Genomic DNA, 25,685 nt, shown 5'->3' on the forward strand with positions numbered 1-25,685 from the left:
GTGAAAGCTACAGACGCGTTCGTCTGATCCAAACCTCTTAGCCGATTAATGATAATAAAAATGAACTAGACTAAACACTTACATCTAGTAGTATCAATGGAAATTGTATTGTAATTACAGTATCATATAAACTATACTTGCTTTGACAGTATCAACACAATAGTTAAATTGTTCATTAGTAAAGGTATCATTAAACGGGAAACTACGATAAAAATTAGAGTAATTTATGACGTTCATGATACTAGACATCACATTCATTTACCTGCAACATGCGTGTGAAACAGGCACATACGAGCCCTTTGAAAGCAATACATTAATAAATGATTTGGAATTCTTTCTAGAAATAATTATCTTGAAGATTGCTTGATTAAACATTAATGTTGAAAGGTAAATCGATGCACAAGTTTGGTTATGATAAGCAATACATAAATAATGATGTGGAATTCTTTCTAGAAATAATTATTTTGAAGATTGCTTGATTAAACATTAATGTTGAAAAGTAAATCGATCCACAAGTTTGGTTATGAATATTACAAGACGCATTTATTTTTCAAATAAATATACATTACTGTGCGAAATAAAGGATGATCTGGTACAACTTGAATGAACATTTTCAAAATTGAAATAAAAATGAAGCGACTTATATATTCTTATATTACCCTACTTTATTAAATGCTCTCGCTGTAGTTCATATGTGAAATATGAGCTATTAAACCAATTCAGGTGGTTAGATGTCGAGCATCACGTGGGATTAAGCAACATTGCTAACATGAGATACCGAACTATCACCTTTATAAATTTATTGGCCTTACCATTTGATATCCTCGCCTCATAATTGGATTAGAATTTTAGGGTTACTGATTTTTGTGGATAAATTAACCCAGCAATAAACCATAACAATAAATGAGATTGAATTGCCATTTAAACTATACTAGTGAAAAAGAGATTTTAAATGAAACTATGCAAACAACATTTTTTGGAATATTTAATTTGTACTTTATGCATGGCGACGAAGGGTGACATTTTAGCCTGAAACATTAATCATACTTCTTCCGACCTAATAAAAATTTCTGGTGATAAATGTTGATAATAAGTGTATCAAACTGTGCTAAAGTGTGTTGCAGAACACTCTTGGTTTATCCACACGAAAAAAATATGTCAAGTCGATTCACCCCGAATTCTACTTAGAGGCCCATATTCTTGTATTCATCCTATGTAAACCAAACACGCATCTAATTAATCAAGGAAAAACAGTACCATGACGCGTGAAAGAAATTCAATTATTCAAAAGACAGCAATTTAAAAACACTTGTTTTTGTGATTGACGAAAGGTAAACATGTGAACAGCTTTCATCCTAGCACGTAATAAGATTTGCATGATTATATAAAGGTCAAGAAAGGATTTAGCTTTACAGTCTGCTAATAATCTGTTAATGCGCCACGTGGTGGAAGGTTTCATCAGAGAAGATCATGGTTCAATTGGCAATATCGTCAAATGCCTAAATTGTCCTTTAATCATTCTAAGGATATTCAAACTTATAAAACAGTCACTTAACTGATGGTAGATATGGTTGCGCTCAATTGTTTTGCAATTAGATGACAAAAAGCTAGTAAAATAACACGTCTTTTATTATATGTTAATAAGTAAAGCATGAACAAATGTCAGGCATTTTACATTGTAATTGTATCTTTTGGGTATTGACGCCTGAGAATTAAACACCCAATAATAGAAAAATAATAAACAATAAAGGAACAAGTAAACAAACATATAAACTAGGACACTGGGAAATTAAAAACAAACAAACAAATAAACGAACAAATACATTATTACAAAGTAACGAGTAAAACTATAGCAACGAGTACAGCATAGGGTCTAAACAGCCACTGGACACCCTGTGCACACACCCACACAACCAAAACCCTCGCCCACAACACATACTACAACCAAACACAACCCCAATCCAAATACCCAAACACACACAAGAAAAAAAGTAACACGGAGGTCAACTTTCATGTCTTCGGATCTTCATTTATAACCGCCATTCTTGGACTGCCGTCTGGTGTAGTACTGTTTTCTCTAAGGAACTTTACTATTGAATAGGCAAATGAAATTAAAGGGATTAATCAATTGAAGTATAAAATCATAGTCATCTTAAATCATGTAGCAAACTAAAATATTTTTGAATTATCCAAATATTGTTATCTAATATCTCTACTATTGAATAATGCAAACCACGTGCATCTGCACACTTCTCCAAGATTTGGAATAGAGGGTCGCATGTACACTATATCAGTATAAATAGAATGTGTGCCAAATACCTAGAAGGGTAGTTGGTAGATTAAATGTCTGGGATTCGGATTTACGAGTAGACAAATTTCACAGGATGTTGACATCATATTCCATCTCTCTGTGAGTTGTAATTTAAAGATGTTTTATGCATATTGAAATCTAGACGATATTGCTAAGATGCCCCTTTAAATGTTAATAAAGCTGTACTTTTTTTCGCAAGATGTAAAACATCCCTTTCCTCACGAACCGCATTTAAATCAGGTAGTCCTTTCCGGACGTTACAGAAATTGAAAGTCAGCGTCGTGCCTTGAAACATATGCTTGCAATAAACGCCCTTTGGTGGTATTGGATTTGAATAATCAGGCCCTAATGTAAATTGGTACATATGGGTATCTTCAGAGGAACTGCCCCGCGACTTGGTATGTTGGAACTTTGCAGATACCATACTACACCACAAAGCACACACATCAGATTAGTTCTTTCTACCTACAATTTCGGGATACCCTTTATTAGAATACCCTACAATTTATTCCGTTCATTGTACATGTCTAATGTCTATGCACTGTTCTTTAAAGGAGACCCATATTAACATACCTACAGTGTGATGGTCATCTATAGGAATGTCCAAACTAGTTAAATGTTAATGGGTTTAATTAAGATATTCTAGACGTCTTTTGCAGTCGAATCTCAAGTACAACCATGGAAGGTAACACAATCTGAAGTGTAAGGCTGCGAAAATGTCTAGTGTCCAGACACCCAATTAGGTTAGGTTAAAGGGTTGAATCGGGTCGCTGTATTCAAAACTACCAAATGTATAATACACCTGCATATACATTACATGAACAGTCTACGCAACTTATTATGTTTGAAATTCTACCGTTTGCCATTGCATCTATATATGTTCGAAAAATCAAGTTGCATTCTTTAATTCTGCTATTGAGTGATAATTTCTTCAAGCTATATAGGGCTTTATTACCTCTGTTAACAGTACACACTACTTACACGTCTGCAGTATACTTTGAAGCATCGACCTTTGAACGTTATACCTACGTTACTGTGTACATTATGTTTTAGTGTTATACCTCAAAGTGGCCTCCTTGCAGCTTTTTGCTGCAGTTTAAACTAATGTCCGATTTACCAACTTAAATAAACAGCTCGTACCTGATTTCTTTATACCAAATAATTGTAATAGCACTTGTGACTTTACACTACCATAACTTGGTATGTTGGATCTTTGCAGATGCTGCGCCATCAAGCTCACATGTCAGATTAGTTCATTCTACCTGTTCCTACCTACGATTTTGGGTTATCCTTTGGAAATTTGATCAACCTACAATAATTTACTCCGTTCACTGTGCATGTCTAATATCTATGCATTGTTCTTTAAAAGACCCGGATTAACATAATCTACAGGGTCATCTAAAGGAATTCCCAAACTAGTTTAATTTTAATGGGTTTCATTATGATACGTGTTAAGATATTCTAGACGTCTTTTGCAGTCGAATCCCAAGTACAAGCATGGAAGGTAACACAATCTGAAGTGTAAGGCTGCGACGATGTCTAGTGTCCAGACACTCAATTAGGTTAGGTTAGAGGGTTTGAATCAGATCGTTTTATTCAAAACCTTCACTTACTTTTCACTTAAAGCTTTCCTCCCATGACACAGGTAGGTCCTGGAGATAGCTGCCTAGCCACTATGCTTCGCCACTCAGCTCTGTTGTTTGCCATCCGACCGGCTTCTACTACGGATTGGATTCCCACTGCACTGCAGTTTGCTTTGATGTTGTCCATCCAGCGCATTGGGGTCTTCCTTTAGGTCGTTTCCTGGGATTCTTCCTTCTAATACGATTTTTGGATATCTGGATGGAGGCATTCTTTTCACATGGCCATAGTAGGACAGCTGTTTTGCACGGATCTTGTTCATTACAGTGCACTGGTAATCAAGGGTGTCTCTGATTGAGGTGTTCCTAATCCTGTCCCTTCTAGTAACACCCAGGATTTTTCTGAGACAAGCCATTTCAAATACCAGAAGTCGCTGCTCATCACATTTTTGATTGTCCAGGCTTCAGAGGCATAGGTTGCTATAGAAAGCACCAGTACTTTGTACAATTCCAATTTTGTTATGGTGGATATTTCTTTGGATTTCCAGATGGGGTTGAGTTTTTGCATGATGCCCATGGCCAAGCCAATTCTCCTTTTGATGTCCTTCTCGCTGCTTGCCTTTTCAGTGATCACTCCACCTAGATAGATGAATGATTCCACCTGCTCAAGGGTGGAATTTCCAATGGATATGGTGGCTTTTGCTGTTTCTCTACCAATCACCTGGACTTCGGTTTTAGCGATGTTTATTGTCAGACCAAACCTCATGCTTTCGTTGTGTACTTTGTCGACTAGAGTTTGGAGGTTAATTTCAGAGTCGGCCAGTAAAACAATATCATCGGCAAATCTCAGGTTGTTGATGAGCTGTCCTTGAATTGTAATTCCAATGCCGACATCTTCAATAGCTAGGCGTAGGACCAGTTCCAGCAAGATGTTAAACAGCTGGGGGGAGAGAATGCACCCCTGTCTGACTCCTGTTTGAGTGGTGAACCAGTTTGTCAGCTCTTCATTCACTCTTACTGCACTTTTAGAGGTGTTATATAAGGCTTGGAGAAGTCTAACCATTTTTCTAGAGTAGCCTAGGTGGTCCATAGCCTTCCAAAGACCTTCTTGCCAAACAGTATCAAAAGCTTTTTGATAGTCGATGTAGCAGCAGTATAGTGGTTTCCCTATCTCCGTGCATTTTTCAGCCAGTTGTCGTAGCGAAAACAATTGGTCCACTGTACTCCTGCCTGCTCTAAATCCTGCCTGAGATTCTGAGAGGATCTCTTCAGTTTTCTTCTGGATTCTAGATTGGATGATCGAGCAAAATACTTTCCCTGCCAAGCTCAGGAGGCTGATACCTCTGTAATTTCCACAGTCCATTTTATCCTTTTTCTTAAATATGGGGACAATGATTGCCTTCCCCCAGTCCTCAGGAATTACTTCAGACTCCCATATCTTGTTACAGAGTTTTAGAAGAGCATTACATCCAGCTTCTCCTGCTGCCTTGATTTCTTCCGCTGATATACCATCTTCTCCTGCTGCTTTATTTCCCTTGAGGCGTTTGATGGCCAGTTCCACTTCAGATTTGAGAATGTGGGGCTCTATGTCTTCAGTTGAAGTACTTGGTAGAGACTGTAAGATACTTGTATCGGATGGGATGGGTTGATTATACAGCTCTTCATAGTTTTCTTTCCATCTGTCCTTTATTTTCTTGTCATCGGTGAGCACCTCGCCACCTTTGTCCTTTACACCTCTCATACGAGTAGATTTTGATCCAGTGATGGTCTTGATGGTAGTGTAAACCTCTTTGGTTTTCTTTGCATCATTTGCATGCTCCACATCTTTGCACAGATTTTGAAGCCATACTTCTTTGCACTCTTTACACTTCCGTTTTATTTCTCTGTTGAGAAAGTTGTACCTTGGCTTTTTTGAGTTGTCTTTGAGTCTTTCCTGCTTCACCTTACTTCTTTCTTCCGTCAGCTTAAGAACTTCGGCAGTTAACCAAGGTTTTTGTCTCTGAGGTTTCTTTGCTCCTAGGACCTTGTCAGCTGTTTCATTAAAGCCTGACTTAATATTCTGCCATAGCTCTTCCGTCTCTATGTCTGTGTCGGGTAGTTCAATTAGTGGGTTAAATTTTCCACCAATTGTTACTTGGTAGTCACTGTAGGTCTGCTGTAGGTACAGTTTGCTTACATCAAATTTCTTGATCTTGTATTGTTTCCCTCTGGATCTAAGTTTCAGTTTAATGTTGGCTAAAACAAGTTGGTGGTCAGATCCGATGTCTGCGCTGGGAAAGCTGCGCGAGGAAGTCACGCTCGTTTTCCATTTTTGTCGTATTAGGATAAAATCGATCTTGTTCCTTGTGGAACCATCTGGGGATTCCCAGGTCCACTGGCGACTTGGTTTGGATTCTTTGAAGAGAGTGTTTGTGATACACAGGCTATTCGATGAACAAAAGCTGAGCAGCTTTTCACCTCTGTCGTTTGCTTCTCCAATACCAAACTTCCCAATAACGCCATTCCATGGTTCCCAGTCGATACCAACTTTCGCGTTGAAATCACCCATGATGATAAGGATGTCTTGGGAAGGTGTTTTATTATTCAAAACCACCAAATGTATAATGCAGCTGCACATACATCTTATTGGATATACACGGGTAAATTTCTGGATTATTTTCAAATAGAAGAAAATAATAAAAAAAACAAAAGAACGGATTCACATAGATGGAGGGTGGAGAAGTTTATGGTACTTATTTTGCTACCCCACTCAATTTGGTGCCACTTTACTTAAGGAAGATATGATCATCTACAAGAATCAAAATCAGATTTCAAACATTCTATTGTTCTCTAAACATCCATTGAGAGGAAAGTCTAGGCAACTTATTATGTTTGAAAGTCTACCGTTTGCCATGGGATGTATCTTCATAAAATCAATTTGTATTCTATAGGTGTCCTATTAAGTTAATATTAATTTCTTCAAGCTATATGGCTTTATTACCTCTGTTAAAAGTACACGATGCAGTATAATTTGTAGCATGAACAATTCCTAATTTAGAGCTTGTTTCTACGAATTACAGTCGCTATTATCACTGCATTTATAACTGAATCTTGTATCAACCTTGGAACTTTATACATGTGTTACTGTGTACATTATGTTTTAGTGTTATACCTCGAAATGGCCTCCTTGCAGCTTTTTGCTGCAGTTTTTCGTTTCCGATTTATCAGCTCAATCAAAACATCTCGCACCTGTAGCCACCTGATTTCATTATAGCCTACCAAATAACGTAAATAGCACTTACAATATTTTTAATCTTTCAATGTTAAATATATCTGAAATATTATAATGCTGTATCGTCGATAATCAGTTGCTGAAAGTATAATAAAGACAGAGCTCTGATTGTTTGACATGTTGTAGGAGACGTGATAAACAAAAAGCAATTAATTTTTAGCAGATGAAAATTAAAAGTCAACCCTGAAGTGAAGAAGGTGGTTTGGCGTTATATTATACAATCCTAGCTACCATTTATGTCGCCTTTGTCAGGAAGTGTACCACCTGCTAAATGCCCTTTTCCTTTAAGTTTTGCAATAAATCTCTTTCAACGTTCTGACGACATCCTTCCCAGGCCTTATATAAAATATATTGTAAACCACAAGACCAATATTAGGCTTCTTTGTATCCATTTAAATGCTTTGTTCCCGTAGATTCCGATCATAATTATTGTCATGGACATGTAAAATTCAGCTGGTTTGTTTATTTTTGATTAACTTATGACAAGTTTAGTGAACTCAATGTCCACAAGAGGAAGGCTAAAACCCACGTATTTATTTCATACTCCTTTATGCTCTTGAAAGTCCAATATATAGTTCAGTTGCTTGCCGTGGGTGATTTTATCACCGCCCAATGCTATCGGTGGTTATTTCTGTAGACGTAAAGTACGACCAAGCTCAAATGAAGACATGTTTCGTCGTTAATGATTGACTGTACATGGAATTTAACTCTAAACATGCGGACAGTTGACGCTTCATTATGTGACAAATACAAACATAAATCAGAAAATGAAAGCAAAAAAAGCCTTAAAGGATATAAAAAATATGACCCTCAAACAAAACCCCTCCGAAATACATCTTGATTGGAGCATTCAGTAATTTTCATATGGTCACCTGACAAGATTGACAATGACATAACCAAAAGCGTTGATGAGAATCTCGCACAATCTCGCACATTAACGTGTTTTTTTCACCCACTCTATTACGTCTGAATAGTTTGGATTTTGCATGCTTTTGAAATGTAAAATGAATCTTATGAATTTAAAATAATTTTATCGTTGACTTTAATTTATGTAAAATAATATGAGCTTGCTTAGCCAATGATGGGTTAACAACCTTATTTATATAGAAATCAAATTTGCATATCCCACTCCTTGTCTGCTCCTCCTTGGGCAATAGTCGTTGCAATTTCCTCTGTCTTTGCATATATGAAAAGAAATATGATTCTAGCAATGCTGCATTCAAGTATAGGGAAATAGCATGGTGGTAAAACAACCATTTGTGCACTGAAGTAGGCCATTATGGGGGAAAATAAATTGACTATCAAATGAATTACAATTCTGACAACAGCAAACATCATCTTTATCATATGTTGCCCATGAGTATGGTATCTTATTTTTAGGGGCTGTGTGAATGCTAAAGTAGAACAAGAAACAAAGCTAGCTATGCAAAGCCTTTTGGTGATTAAATTTATATTCAGCAGATAGAGAGTTAAGTTAACATGGTGAACATACGCTCATGGGTAAAAGGTTGATATTTTACGGCGTACATTCGTTCATCATCATCTAGCTGCTCTATCTGCATAATGCAACAAATGCTATAAAAGAAGACGTTTTAGATTCCAGATTATGAAGGTAGTACAATTGAACTATGGTAGCATTTTCGGGTGTTGCTGTAAATATATTTCGGCATTGATATTTATCTAATTTCAATGATGCCAAATTAATGTGTCCCTAGCTGTATGCGGGTAATTCATTGGTAAATTATATAATGATGTGAAAGACCAAGACTTTAGGTTTATTTTAAAATTTGGAACTGAGAAATTGAATACTATAAGCAAATAATTTTACGCCAGGTAAATATTATCAAGACATAAATGCTACTAATTTTAGTGGTAGAAGGAAATAATACTTTAATAAACACTTTTCATCTAATGAATGAGTTTTGAGTTTAAAGAAAATCAGGAATAAACAGGTTTCGTGATGACTTTTGAGCTTGAATGTCCTTAAAATATAGAAATAAAATTACAAATCGAGTAGTTCAGATTTTGGCTACGTCTGGAAACAGTAACAAGTATATTTAACGTAAGATTCAGTGCATCTGTCTGTCGGTATGTATCATATATCGCCTAACGGAAATAAAAATGAACAGTCGAATTATTAGCGATGGACGATTGATTTACGACCAATAAGATAAATTGTTATTTCCGGCGAACGAACTAACAATATTTCTGATTGGTCAGCAATGAATTATACACCGCTACCAACAGGACTTCAAAATCAGCTATTCCATTAGATACCGTCCCTAGACATTACTTTCATTAACTCAATGACACACGTTTCAACGATATCCATCATCGATGTCACTACATATCCATTGTTTTCATTCGTTTGTGAGGTACATTTTCAATACTTAAAAATATACGAAAACAAATAGTTGATGTAGCTTCCATTATCTTATTGGCTTATTGTATGTTAATATTTATATTTTGCAAATGAACTTTTATTAGCTATATGTAAATGGGTAAGATATTCGTCGCACACACAAAGCATACATAATGACTGACCTTCTTTAATGACAGGTTTTCTAGAGTAAGCTTCTTGAGTTACGTTAACCGAAGCGTACTTATAGCTTTTATGTGACTACCCAGGGCTAAAATTGGAAATCTGCCGCTCCACTTGACTAAAACTTCAATAGTATTTATGTCGTCATTTTAAACGGGGTGCACTGGACTCAAACACTTGAAATTAGAAGCATGACAACATCAACAGACACTTCAGACTCGAGTAAAATTTGAGAGTACCCTCTTCTGTTTTTACTAGCTTGATGTAAAGCCCTTATTAATATACGTTAGTGACTCTACCATATATTATATTATATTCCCTTTTGGCTAAAATTTAAGAAGAGCATTCTGAACTTATGATAACACCCGATCGTGACTAGATAGTGTAAGAAACGAATACGGGATACACGTCGGACGACAAAAAGTAAGGTCCATTTTATTTTCGGATTGGTTTTAATTTAACTTATTCAAGTTAAGTATTTAAAGCTTTAATTGACCTTTTCGGTAAATACCATAAGCCCTTGCGAGTACACCTGAGATGTCGTCATTTGACGTCACGTCGATCGTTTAGCGAACATCAGTACTGCGCATTGCAAGTCGGCGTGACGTCAAATGACGACATCTCAGGTGTACTCGCAAAGCCTTATGTGATTTACCGAAAAGATCAATTATAAATGTCCTGGCTAAAAATGTGAAAACATGATCACCGAGCTCTATTTCCTCGACCACAGAAACGATGACGTCATAGACGAAAGTTCCGTATCCACACATTCGTCAACGGTTAATAGATAACAATCACGATATGCATGTACAACAGGTGTGCTCATTGATAATAAGGGTTGAACCAACTATTATAAATTAAGGATGTTAATCAGTAAGAGTTCACTCATGTATTATTTGTAGCCCATCGAAGAATAGGCAAAGAATGTGTGTCTGTATCAATATGTTGGTAAGCTGTCACGACCCGTTATTAATATTTAGTAAACGTTGTTGTAAAATAATTTTAAGGACAAATTCCTAATCTGCCTGGGGAACTCACGCTACTACTGTAACATATTTGTTGTTACCACAGAAAACCACACATACTATAGAGCGCATTTTAAAGATATTCAAATAACAAGAGTACGCTTAAAATAATAATTTGCAGCCAAAGAAAGAATATGTAGAGAATGTGTGCCTATAATGAAAATTAGCTGACATGCTGTCAAGATTTAGGTTATTAATTTAGCAAACGTTATTGTAAAATATTTTTGAGTGAGGTTCTTGATCTGGAAAACGCACGCTGCTTACGTATTTGTTGTCACAGGCTAATATGTAAAGCATTCTATAAGATTAAGAGTTCACTTAATATATTTTTGTGGCCAAACAAGAACAAAATAATGTGCATCTGTGATAAGTTCTTGATAATTTGTCATTATTGGCTATTAATAAGCAAAGTTATTGTAAAATATTTTTGAAGGGAGATGCTGTAGTTGAAAATATACTCACACTTCGAGCGGACTATTATTTCTATATAATGTAGCCCATTTAGTATGTAAGTAATAATGATGGGTGTAGACAGGAGCAGTAAAGAGTAAAGTGACCTTAAAATGATTTAAATAGTACAAAAAACGGACAAATGGGGAAGTAAATTTGGCTTTGCCCTCTCACACTCAAATCCTGGCTACGCTACTGGTAATGATAGTTTAGTTCATATGTTATTTCCAGAAAAACAAATACTGTTTGTCAATATTAATGTAATGTTAGATTGTTATGGTTGTTATGAACTGAGAAACTAAATATTTTTTCAGCGGAGACATTTATTCATTTTACAGATTTTGTGATGTATTTGAATATATTCATAATATTTGTAAATGTTTTGTTATCATTATTATTATCATTGAGACACAATGATAAATATAAAGACTTCAAACAAATAAACAATAGCACAGAAAAACCACGGCCATACTATCTGGCAAAACCCTCCACTAAAACTTTACCACATATTGCAACATAGATTCTGAAATAGAGCGAATGGCAATATGCAAATATATAAGATGCCGTTAATATATATTCCGAAAGTGATTCAATGGATTGAATAGTCCATCAGGTGTTCTTACTTCCTCCTTAATAACGAATGAACCCAGACCGTGGTCACTACGTGACTGCGCATAACTTGCATTTCTTATAACGAACGTGTTGTAGCGGTAATTCACAAAATATCAAATCTCATGAAAACCATCTTGCGTTAGAGCGTTACATATACACGACTGATTTAACAAAATCGGCATTTTATTGAGAAATGATCCTAACCATGATCATGTATGAAATCAGTGTGGTACAAACAAGATTGGATTGGACCAGTGGTTCTTTAAATGTTCATATTTTTGTATTGTAATATAATACATTTGTCCCTTCTTAAATATTTGATAAATTAGTTGTTGTCATTGCTATACGCACTTAAAGTGTTATAAAATTAGGTTAAGAGTCAAGCCCTTTGCTTGGATACCGACATTACTGTGGCTTAAAGCGTTAATGGCTACTTTTGTTGTGGAAAAATAAAAAATAATGAAAATTGATGATGGACGATAAATATTTTTAAGTGGATTCCATGGCCAATTGCAATTAAAAGAAAGACGGTTCTTGGTAACAATTTTCTTTATTTATAAAGCATGCTTAATATGGCTGACACAGACTTCAGAGATATAAACCCTTTTTTTTTTTTTTGAAAAATAGTAGCAACCTTTAAATTAGCAAGTGAAGGCACTAAGCAAGGAAATAGACACGTTATAACTCCGAAAAGTCGTTCGTTCAACATTGCTTTTGCTATACGTTTTAAGTATCGGTAAAGCCTTGTGAGAGCACAGAACAAAATTAGGATCCCGTTCTCTCTTGATAATCAGTATTTTGGCAAACAAGTACACAGATCACGTTCTATTTGCTCTACTCTCTTTTGTCAACACCGCCATGTTTCTTCCTAAACACCTTCATGTTGTGTTCCAGACACATATTGAACCACTTCAATTCGACACTCATTAAACATTAATTGTTGAATATCTCCACCCATTAACTTGTAATTGGTTATGTCCTACTAATTGATCACATTTAATTATTAATGATCATACTTTTAGAATTCAATTGATTTGTTGACGATTATTCAATATATCATACACCTACGTATACAGCGATAGACTACCATTAAAATGAAACAACAGAATACAGCAACATAATATATCTTCATACACAATTCGATTCTGTATCAAGACTGACATATGGCTTCGCCTCCATGTAAGCAACTATTATGGACACTCACTGCAGTACTTGGAACATGTCATTAAAAACCTTCATAACAATGATACTATAAACCTGATTTTGACATCATTGACACTGCCATACATGTAAACAAATCTGTATTCCTGTAAGGAATACATTAAGCAAAATTTTCAACAGCATTTATTTGCTTCTTTGAGTGTCTATTAGCACCCATCCCTCGACTACATCTTGCATCACAATTGATGAAATGATTGAATCAATAATTTCCATTTTCATCAATTTCATATTAACCTACTAACCCACCTTGAAGTGCAATTGAGATTTTATAGTCCTTCCTGGATGGAGAAGCACAAATCTACTCTCACACGCAAGAACACATCGTCTGCTTTGTGAAGTGCTGGTGCCGTAAAACGCAGTTTCTGCTATTTTGTTTGCTTGCAGATATTGTATATGTCCTTTGTGGGAAGACAAGTACAAATGATGTATCTGTTTTGTGATATTATTTGCAGATATTGTCTGTTTATTCGAAAGGGCAGATTTGATACAATCTACATCTGGTTGTGATTAAAGCTAAACTTAGCTCGCAAAAAATACAAGTGTCTCATTTTTTTCTTCGATTTGTATTGAAGTCAATCTTGACAGCTACTCAATATGGAGGTCAAATTTGGTGTATTCAAAATTTGATATAAAGGATACTGTAATAGGTGTTCCCCTAATTCTGGAATATTTGTTTTCTTGTGAAAATGTGTCAAATGTTCTAACAAATGCTGAAGAATGGCTTATTTATTAGATTGTTTCGTATTCATTGCAATAATTTTTTTTTTTTAGTTGCAATAAAATAAAACACAATTTTGTTTATTTTACATCATCTACAAATACCTACATTTTTCTTGTTTGAAAACGCCTGCAGATGGTTAAAGGTACCAGTATTCAGCATGACCATGGTTACAAAGAAAACCATGAACATTCTCCTCTAAGTCGATTTTATTGAATTGGCTTTTTAGATAGAGAGATGAAAAATACGGTACTTGAGGCTGACGGATTTGAGAATTGTGCAGGGAGTTTTAAGCAAATAATACGTTTCACGGGGTGGAAATAAATAACTCATTCAACTAAGACGACAATGGATTTGAAGCTTTACTGTGATTCTATTTTATGGTTTCAGGCTGCAATTGTCTCATGGATTTGTGTGAAGCACAAACATTATTTCCACATTATTTATTTTTAAATGCTACCGTTCTCACTTGCTCCGAAACTCGTTATTGTGAGAGAATAATACCTTTTTCGGAATGTCTGTAAATTAATGTAGAAGAAATGTCATCATTAAATCCACGTTCAGTCGTTATTAGTTGCATTCTGTAAGGCATAGTGAGAGTATAATCTACACCATATTGAACTAAACCTTTCAGTGATTTAATTTGAGCCACATCCATGTATGTTAATATAACATGATCAATGTGTTCAACACAAACTCTATTACCATCTGCGCGGAAACTAGCACCTTGAACGGCTGAAATAACAGACTCACGGAGACGGTATACATAGGAAGCAAATAATCATCAGCGATTGGTGCAATAACAATTCATCAGTCATGTAATCATGACTGTGTTCTTATCCCTGTGCTACAATTCACCTACTTATGTGTAAACATATCTTCTCCTTTGTACACTAATTGTTTTTGTTTTTTTCCATATGCAGAAATTCTAATATCATTTTTAAAATTTAAATTTAAGACAGGATAAGGCAGTACTTTTGTTCTACTTATCTGCAATTATTTGTATCTTAATTCTAAGATACAAAAACAAGTGTTTCTTGGAAAAGTTTTTTTTGTATTCATATGTTTTATTCAACTATTCAATGTAAATTGTAAATGAGTTGTATAAACTACATTTTAAATATCACTTCTTAAGACTTTTTAATATAATTATTGTTCCACTTAATTTGTCCATTAATGATGTTTCATGTGTTTTTGGATGACCTAGGTGATCTTTGCATTTTAGCAACGCTCTCGATTGACACTAACATGTGCCATGGGCTGTTTCTGTTTTTGAACAGCCTATCTTTAGTACTCTTCAATACGACAATGTCTTCATTTACTCATTTAAAAATGCATATTTAGCATTGGTTGTAATATTTCCGCAAAAGTGGACAGATTTATACTAACCTTCGTCGATTAAATGTCTATTTCACTCTTTCCATGTCAAAACCAATCAATATGTGTTACTAAAATTACCAATTATCTCTGCCCACGTCTGACCAAGACTCATTATTTCGAGAAGGAATCGAAGATGCTGTCCTCTTTTGTTACTACATGACATTTCGTAAAACGTTCTGTACTTGCTACTGAATTATTTTGTTAATATTGTAGTAAAAGCAAATTATTCTAGTTCTAAACCTTTATTTGTTTGGATGGGAAATATACAGCAGAGTTTACACACTCATGATATATTATTATACAAACATGAATATTGGTTTGAGTGAACCCCAATGTACTTTGTCCATTGAGAAAACCAAACTCCACTACTACAGCACAACGCTTTACACGTGCAAGACTGACTACTAGACTATACATTCTAATCAAATGGCCGCGCGGAAAGCATTAATCGTCTCCATGATTTGACAGGGGGCTGGCTATTTTGCAGGGATTACACTGGTTTGACCCCATGATGAAAAAGCCACGAGCGATGGTTTGATTGTAGTTGCTAATAAAGGTGCTATTCAGTATTTTTACGTCATACGTCGCCCGACAAGGGAAATGTACTTATGCACTGGCGAAAGATCTATTGCAGGTAAAATGATTGACATTTACAGAGTGAACCGTAATGGTTCTCTGCTGAGGTTGTTGTAATTTGCCGATTGTTTATCTGAATACTTGAATGACTTGAAATACTATCTCAAGATAAATCTTGCTCTTGTATTGAGGCCTCAGTGTAATCGGTAGGGGTGTTAATTTAAGAATTTCCAATCAGTGCATTCTTCTAGACATTGTAGTTGATGTATCAAGAGGACATAGTTAACCCAGCCGTAGGATAGTTTGTTTTGTTTGGAAATCAATGTGAAATGGGCCTTTACGTTAACACATTTTGATTGGAAGCACAGTTTGCATATCATATTAGTTCATTTGATTGTTACCTTAATTTAATTAACAATGGGTTTTGCAAACGCGAACAATGTTTATGTAGAGAATTATTATTTAAGGTGTTTACAATTCCCGAACATTGCATCTTGGTAGGTTAATTAGCCTACATGTAGCAAGCAAATATCTATATTTGACATTTGGCGGCTACAGACATCATGAGAGAATAGTGCAGCTACCCGTCTTCCTTGGTACCTGAGGTCCCGGGTTCAATCAACGTAATACAAACACAGTGTGCATCGCAGTTGCACTCATGGTAGATATAGTGAGCAGATTTTAATGCCTATTAAAACAGCTTCACTTTAAAACGTTTTAACCTTTAAAAGCGCTTACCAACTGCACCGAGGTACCTATATAAATATGTTTCCAAAACATTATTCAATATCATAAAATAAGTTACCATAGACTGCATTTATGTAATATTTAGGGGTTCATTCATATATTTTTCATGACTAAACGGTTGTTTATGCCCGAGGGGCCGCTTGCGGCCCGAGGGCATAAACAACCGGTTTAGTCATGAAAATATATGAATGAACCCCGTTCATACATACAAGAACATTTTGTAATTCTTATTTCATCAAAATAATAACAAAAATTACAAGTAACATTCTTAAAAGTCATGATTTTCCTTCATTTTTCCTACCCGGCGATCGCACATCCGGGACACCGGGCATAAACGCTGTTTATGCCCGGCTCTCGACCAATCACGCGCGCCGTTACATAGCGTGTATGTATGAATATCTATTATTTATTTTAAAGCTGTCCACTGATCCACCGTACTTCATTTAATAATATTATAACCTTAATAGGTGTGCGTCTACATCATTTCGTATTATGTATTTATTCATGTATCATCACAAGTAAGTGTCCATACAAGGACGCAATGTGTGACACATCAGTAGCGGTCTTAAAAATTCGGCCAATGCATGGCATAAAAGCGGATGAGATGACTATTATACCACGATTCTAAATTCCAGTATATTATTATAATTATTGGAAAATATCAGCTTACGAAACATCAGCGATAGAAAGTGCATTTTCAGTTTGGGACAATGCAGACGTTTTGGGACAATAACAAAAACCGAGGACGTTAAATTCTGCAAAATTAATATACATTATTTTAACATCTCTAACTTTGCAAGAGAAGTGCATGTGCAAATATCATGAATTGATGTGGGTAGGTACGAAGGTGTACCTTAAGAAGAAAGATTTTGCAAAGTTTGTATCCCGAGTTTAGTTGAAGACGAGTTTCATTTTGTACTTGTATGTAATCTTTTTGTAAATGAGCGACAACGCTTAATTCCACAATATATCATATTCAAAAATCCACCATTTTTAAATTTTGCATACTAATGCAAGCTACAAAAAAAGCACATTTTAAATAATTTGGGGAAATTACTATTACTCGCCTGCAAGAAAAGAGATAAATATATTAATGTGAATTGTAATAAATTATTTTATTGTATTATCAATGCATTTTTGGGCCGGTATATACTTAAATAAAATCCTCTTTTGAGGAACGAAATTGAATATTGCACAATACTGACCATTACTTTCCGGGTATTATTGGCTATCAGGATAAAGCCGGGGTTTCATAGGTAAAACCAATACTTAAGTGAGGACAATTTTGTCAAGCTCGACATTGATTATGAATAATGATAAATGACGGCTGAAAAGTTTTAAGGTTAACCGTTAACATTCAGCTGCTCAAACAAATGCACCATTAAGAAAAAAGACAGTTGCACTACATCACTTTGGTATTGAACGTCACTCAATTCACATCTTGACCTCAAATATTGACCCACTAAAGATAAAAATGTCACTTGTATCCTAGCCATTTAGACGAATTTAAATTACAAATCCAAATTCACAAACACCTTTTTTCTTAGCCTCCTTTTAACGGCATAATCCGATAGTCGTGTGTTGATATATTGAATACTCTCAAGTTTACTGAAGGTAACACGATGATGTGTGTCTCATGGTGTTACTTTACATGTTATCGTATCTCTTGACGTATACTCATGAATATTCATTACGTTTATGCATACAAATTAGTATTGCAAGTGAGCAGCTCGAGGTATTGGCCTCGAACGTGTGTTGATACAGAGGTTTCCTGCAATATTATGAATGCAAATTCATGTGACAAGAATTGTTATTTTAACATTATAAGATACATTTTGATATTACCTATTTGTCAATCAAAGGTGTCTCTTCATACGCATCACTCAGTATTGCACAGGCTATACTTTATAATTCTTATGCATACACGGCATTTCGTTACACTTTATAATTTCATGAATCTAATTCGTTGGTAATCGAATACCTGGTAAGTCTACTACTGAAATGGTTAAATGACGGTACACGAACTTTCCTTATCACTGCCTGATGTTGTGAAGTTTGCTGTATTTCTTGTGTAGGTGGGTACGGGTATCGGACCTACCAAGTTAAAATGCAGTATCTGCCAAATACATTACAACAAAGATACTGCCTTATCTTAATTGTGAGACAGGTGTTTGGGGGATCAGACTACCTTTATATGTGAAAAATTATGCAGTGTCTGCAAATAAAGAACATAGTAGTTTTTGATTTTGATTTGAGCGGCACATACCTGTGAATTAGTATTCTCTCACTGTAAAGCGCTGTATCTGCTGCATTATTTATATTGACTAGGGAAAGCATATAAGATATATTTTGTAGAACATTTTGGTTTTATACGATCCCTATAGAGCTCTATAGAGGACTCAACTTAATGCATATTCATGCGAATGTTAGTACAAGTTTTAACCCTTATCAGTTTCACAGATTCACAGAGCGGATTATATATACAAATAACTTAAAGGTGAACCTCATTGAAAATAAAGTTATATATCAATGGAAAGCTTATGATGCCAGGAAGCAGAAAAGAATATTTTTTATTTGCCTAACGCACCAGGATAGACATAATCTCCATGCAAAGATTGGATATTGGCACCCCCCCCCCCTAAAATACAAAACGAAATCGTTCAAATTGGGCGCTTTCTATGATGACGTCAGCACGGGGACACACAGTTACTTCCGGGTTTGATTGTAAACACAATGTCCATGCATTACTGTGGCATGCATCGGGCCAATGCACGAACTCAGTCATTGTCAACTTACTTTACATGAAAAATATCTTCAATAAAATAAGAATAACATGAAGGAAACATCATGATCAAATCAAGAATGAAGTTCCTGAATAAAGTGTGTGGATTAAAAAATGGGAAAAGTGCTGGCCGAGGGTGATTTGGGATAGGCCAAGCCATCCACGATATGCAGGGAATATTACAGTAAAGCACGAAGAGCGAAGATTCGCCGAAGAACCGGAATGAAAACAGATTGCAAAAAATAACTGCTAGTGCTACCAGTTCAGATCGTCACACCAAGTTGAGATGAACTTATCACAATGAGAAAATGAAGGAATAGAATAAGGTACATGTACGGGATTTTTTAATTATTTCTTAACTTTACAACCGGTCATGTATGATAGGCGAACTCGTAGATACATACGGGGTGGGGTGAACTCAGTACAGTGACTGACTATGACTGAGTCTCGGTCGCCGAGTGTTCCGTATCCGCGACTGTACGTACTGTACTTGCAGACAAAATGACCGATTTGATATTCACATTCTGATATTTCCAACTTATTGCTACTTCATCAGCAAAATTTATTCCTGTAAATGTTCCAAATATAAGGGAATGATTGATCAAATCTGCTGAAACACGGCGCAAACTTGTGCTACCGGAGAGACGAAGCGAGTCGCTGTGTTTGCCCACCTTGATCGGCGCGGCTGCCTGTAATTTCTTCAGCATAAAAGCAGCAATTTACGCATCGTGTTCGGTAATCCATAAAACATGAATGTTTCACTTTTTCAGTACACTGATTGTAGTATCATTAAAAGAATCGTGACACAAGTGACAATATTTTTATTTTAATCAGATTTCAGAATTCCATCAAATAACGGTCTACTAAGCCTAAATTGTATTTATTTTATAATAAAGTATCTGTTTCTTTCAATCGTGATTGTGTGGAAAGAATGTATTACCGCAATGCGCTAAATATGAAAACCTTTATGGGCTGGATTTGATGAAATCGGCGGTTTTTTTTATTAATTTTTAATTACTACAAGACGATATTTTTAAAAATCAGATATTTTAAAATATCAAGAATTGGGAATGTCACAAACAAGTTATTTAATTTGTTATTCGATCATGTTTATTCAGTTCATGACATGAACGGTATACGGTAGCAGCAATCATTTGCGCATGGAATTGATCCCAGCGCGAAATTCAAACTCAATTACCCAGTTATACCCAGCCAGTTATGACTGATTTTGTCAAAATTTACGGAACATTTTCGTGTTGACAATAATTCTATTATTTCTTAATATATAGAAGGAATCAGCAACTTGAAGATTCTTCTCATTTCAAGCTTTATTGTGAAAATCAGACTTGCCGGGCAGCTTGCAAAGTACAGGAAGCAAGTCTTGTTTACATGTTTCCGAGTAGGATCACGTGACTGCGAACCCTGAGCTTACGTCACGAGCATTCTCAAGGTCAAAGACGATTGATTTGGGTGCTTTTGGGCGCCTTAAAAAGACCAAAAATTCATTCATTTTTTAATTTTTCAGCTTTATTGGCCATCAAAAAAATCGGAAAAAATTATTTTTAATATCCTGATATCATAACCTTTCCATTGATATATAACTTTATTTTCAATGAGGTTCACCTTTAACAACAAGATCAAGTAGAAAGATAGTGAAATATATTCTAACAGCCGTTACGTTCTTGAAAAGAGAACTATGAAGACAATACACCACAGCCTTGCTCTCTGATAAATCCCTACGCTAAAGCCTCATCACATATTCCAACTGGATTCCCAAATAGATTGAATGGCAATATGCTAATACAGGATGCCGTCAATATATATTTCTAAAGTGATTCAATGGATTGAATAGTCCATCAGGTGTTTTTACTTCCCCTTTAAAAATAATAGCGAATGAACCCAGACCGTGGCCGCTACCTGACTGTGCATAACTTATAACTTTATCTTATAACGAACGTGTTGTAGCGATAATTCACAAAATCTCAAATCTCAAATAGAAACCATCCTGCTTTAGAACGTTACATGAGGACGATTGTTTTCAAAAAATCAGCATTTTTTGAGAAATATCTTCACTCTTGATCATATTTGAAATTGACGTGGTTACAAAATGAGTGCAGGCAAGCTTAGGTTGCCCAGCAGTATTTCAAATGCTCATATTTTTGTATTGTGGAATAATACATTTGTACCTTCCTAATCATGTCTCGTAACTACTTAAAATCAGGTTAAGAATCAAGCTGTGTTGCTCGTAACAATTTTCTTTATTTCAATAATAAAATATGATAAACGCTAATTACTCTTTAAAAGCATGGCTATATCATTATAATACTTGTTATTACTTTGGTGAATAAACGCTCAGATAAGGTTCGATTTACCCTGCTATTATGTTTGTAACAACGCCATGTTTTCCCAACCAACGCTATGTTTCTTCTTAAACACCTCTATATCGGTCTCCAAACACTTATTGATCCACTATCATACATATTACGCATACGTAATGGGTTCCTAATTCTATACCCCAGTTCCGGTACTAACTAACATATTTCATTCAGACTGCCTTTCTATTCATTTAGTCAAATTCAATATAATTGTTGAATATCTCCGCCCAATTAATAGTAATTTGTTTTGTCCTACTAATTGATCACATTTAATTACTAATGATCATACTTGAGAATTCAATTGATTTGTTGACGATTATTCAATATATCAGACACCTACATATACAGTGATATACTGTCATTGATTCGAAACAACAAAATACAGCTACGACATAATTTCACCTGCGAACACAACTTGATGCTATATCTGTAAATGCCAAAGGTGGTATTGAGAAATAAATCAATATGATCAATTAATATGTGTGTTCGTTCTCAGTACTGGCACACGAATGACTAGACTTATAGCTTCATCTAAGCAAATATTGCAGACTCTGTGATTGACAATTTTCATTAAAAACCGTCATAAGATGATATTATCAAGTTCTTGACTTCAACATTGACATAAAACATAAGCTGTATAATTAATGATTCGATTTTTGATTTGTACTCCCTTGCTGAGCTTTCGATGACCGTTTATGTCATCTAAATTATCATGTTAAGCTCACCGCACTTTCCGCCGTGGGACTTTGTAGTCAATACATCTATTATGTCTCGATTCATGGTTTTGTCGCTCCTCTTTGATCACACGGCTTCACATATTTTTCTAGTAAATTGATTCAAGTCTTTATTAATTAATCCCCATCCCAGTCGATAACATGGTTTTCTTGCGCGATATGGTCTGGTATGGAGGATTTGTTTTGTTCTGTTATAGAGATTCTTTTCTTTTGGCTATGGTGTAACTTGCGCTTTTTACCTTTTACAAGTCCCACGGCGGGAAGTGCAGTTAGCCTGGAAATCTGTGATCAAGATAACATAACTGGTCACCAAATGAAACTTTGTACCGATAAGTTGCATATCCGCGAAGGAATTCACTATAATTGACCTTTTTGCTTCTGTCAGCACCCACATCTTGCCTATATTTTGCATCATAATAGATGACACATGGTTGAATCAATAATGTCCATTTTCGTCAATTTCATATTAACCTATTAACGCAACTCTTAGTTCAATTGAGTCTTCATAGTCTTTCCTGGATGTAGAAGCTTACATCTGCCCTTACACGTAAGAACACAGTATATGCGTTGTTAAGTGCTGACATATGCTACCTTTCACTTTGGCAGCAGACTCACAATATTTGCCTCTCAAACTAATACACAGTATCTGCCATGTTGTGTGCCTGTGGATTCTGTATTCTTCCTTTGTGGGCAGACTGATTCAATGACATCAGTCATCCAAGTAAAAAGGTTGTATCTGTTTTATACTATATTTTTAAATATTCCATTTTTATCGAAAGGGCTGCAGATTTTATACAATCAACATCTGACAATAATCGCCCTACCTGCTGGTTGTGAACAAAAAAAGCTAAATTTAGCTCACAAAAACACAAGTGTCTCCATTTTGTCAGTAAACGATTTGTGTAGTAGTCAATCTTGACAACTACTCAATATTGAGGTCAAATTTAGTGTATTCAACAATTTTATACAAAAGATACTGTAATAGCTTTTTACCCTAAACCATTCTGTTTTTTGTTTGTTTTTGTTTGCTTTTTCGTTCGAAAATGTGTCAAACCCCTCTAACAAATGCTGATGAACAGTTTCTTTATTACTATGTTTTGTATCAGTTGAAATAAGTGCGTTTTGGTAGTGGCAATAACATTTATTTTATGTAACTATGGATACCCACATTTTTCGTCTTTGAAAACCCCTGCAGATGTGGTTAAAGGTACTAGTATTCAGCATGAACATGGTTAGAAAGGAAACCGAGCACATTCTCCTCTGAGTCGATTTTATTGAATTGGCTTTTTAGATAGAGAGAGAGAAGACGGTACTTGGAAGGGACGGATTTGAGAATTGCGCAGGGAGTTTTAACCAAATAATACGTTGCACTGGGTGGAAAGAAATAACTCATTCAACTATGACGACAATGGATTTGAAGCTTTACTATAATTCTATTTTATGGTTTCAGGCTGCAATTGTCTCATGGATTTGTGTGAAACACAAACATTATTTCCACATAATTGCTTTTAAATGCTACAGTTATCACTTGTTTTGAAACTCATTATTGTGAGAGAATAACACATTGTTTGGAATATTTCTGTAAATCTTGAAGAAAATATGTCACCTACGGTCTGATTGTTGTCAATTAACATAAGTAATGTAAAAATAAAAAAAGGACACATTTGGCTTTGTCATTAAACATTTTATGTTCAACAATCAGTCGTTATCAGCTGGATTCATATTCTTAATTTTAATATCAAGCGAATACCGTAAAACTTCGTCTACAAGCATAATATGTTTTTGATGAAAACTAAATTAATACAAAACAAACGTAGAAATGCCAATACAATAAATTGGTCTTACAATAATACTTGTTTGTATAATTATGCTTGGCTTATAATTTATTTGCTCAAACTCCATAATGGCGCACATTTCAGAAGCACTCTATATGCCAGTAGACGAGGTTTTACAGTAATATAATAGGAAGGACACACTTCTGTAAGGCGTACAGAGAGTAATGTACGTCTACCCCTTATTTGAGCCACATCCATGTATGTTTAATAATATAACATGATCAATGTGTTCAACACAAACTCTATTAGCATCTGCGTGAGAACTAGCACCTTGAACGGCTGAAATAACAGACTCCACGAAATCGGTGTACATAGGAAGCAAATAATCATCAGCGATTGGCGCAATAACAATTTATCAGTCATGTAATCACGACTGTGTTCTTATCCCTGTGTTACAATTCACCTACTTATGTGTAAACATATCATCTGCGTGTTTAAGTGGAAATTGTGCGAAGAGAAAATGTACAGCAATATAACTAAATGGGTTTATTAATTTGGGCGTTTTGAGGAAACGGGACTCTAATTGTTAATAAATTCAGTTCTTAATACGTCTATATACTTATTTTCCAACTTAACTAAGTTCCATTAATGATATTTCAAGTGCCTATGGATGACCTTAGGTGACCTTTACATTGTTTTTGAACTGTCTACCTTTAGTACTCTTATGATAATGTCGCTTAACTTCCACTTTTACTTTCAATTAAGGTTATTAATTATTTTAAACTGTTGTGATTTGGTAGTTCACAACATCTTACGAATGGTAGTGAGCTTTGGCAAAAACTGCATTGCTCAATTCATAGCGAGCGTGTAGAAGAATTAAAATATCACCTACTTTTATAGGTGCTGCGGTTCTTGAGTTATGTTGTAAAGAGGGCTGAAACAACAACACTTTTGTAAAACGTACATAACTAATCAACAACAATAAATTAAGCAACTTTTGTAGAATGGCCTTTTGCAAAACATCAAGGTGTTAATTTTCAATAATGTATTGAACTAGATAATGAAAATCAATTTTTAGGTTGCTTCGACCAACAATACCGTAAAACCCCGTCTACAAGCATATATAGTGTTTTTTATGAAAGCTAAATTAATTCGAAGCAAGCGTAAATATACCAATATAATAGATTGGTCTTAAAATAATACTTGTTTGCATATGCTTGGATCCGTAACTTATTTGTTCAAACTCCATAATGGTGCCTGGATTAATGTAGCTTTCATCAGAAGTTGCTTGTAGACGGGGTTTTACGGTACTTCGTCTACCCTTAACGAGAGATATACAGATATACATGGTTTTAAGCCCGGCTTGTCAAAAGACAATATTTTCTTTTGCATAGTTGCATGCATGGCTTCAAAATACAATCATACCCTTTGCTACAAATTGTTCGTTCGTTCGTTCATTCATTCATTTACAAGGATAGATATACATAGCTTGTTGCTTTTAAACCCATCTTGTTAAAAGACAATATTATTTGCTTTTGCATAATCGCATGGCTTCAAAGTATAATAATCTATGCTACAAATTGTTC

General features: G+C 35.2%; 1 protein-coding gene across 1 annotated transcript in view; it reads right to left on the bottom strand.

The window, feature by feature from the left end:
- LOC140157262 (solute carrier family 7 member 14-like) overlaps positions 1-25,685 on the bottom strand; it is a 104,625-nt gene that overhangs the window by 34,594 nt on the left and 44,346 nt on the right. The gene's annotated exons all lie outside the window — the stretch shown is intronic.

The sequence above is a fragment of the Amphiura filiformis genome, chromosome 7 (genome assembly GCF_039555335.1).
Source record: "Amphiura filiformis chromosome 7, Afil_fr2py, whole genome shotgun sequence".
NCBI classification, from domain to species: Eukaryota; Metazoa; Echinodermata; class Ophiuroidea; order Amphilepidida; family Amphiuridae; genus Amphiura; species Amphiura filiformis.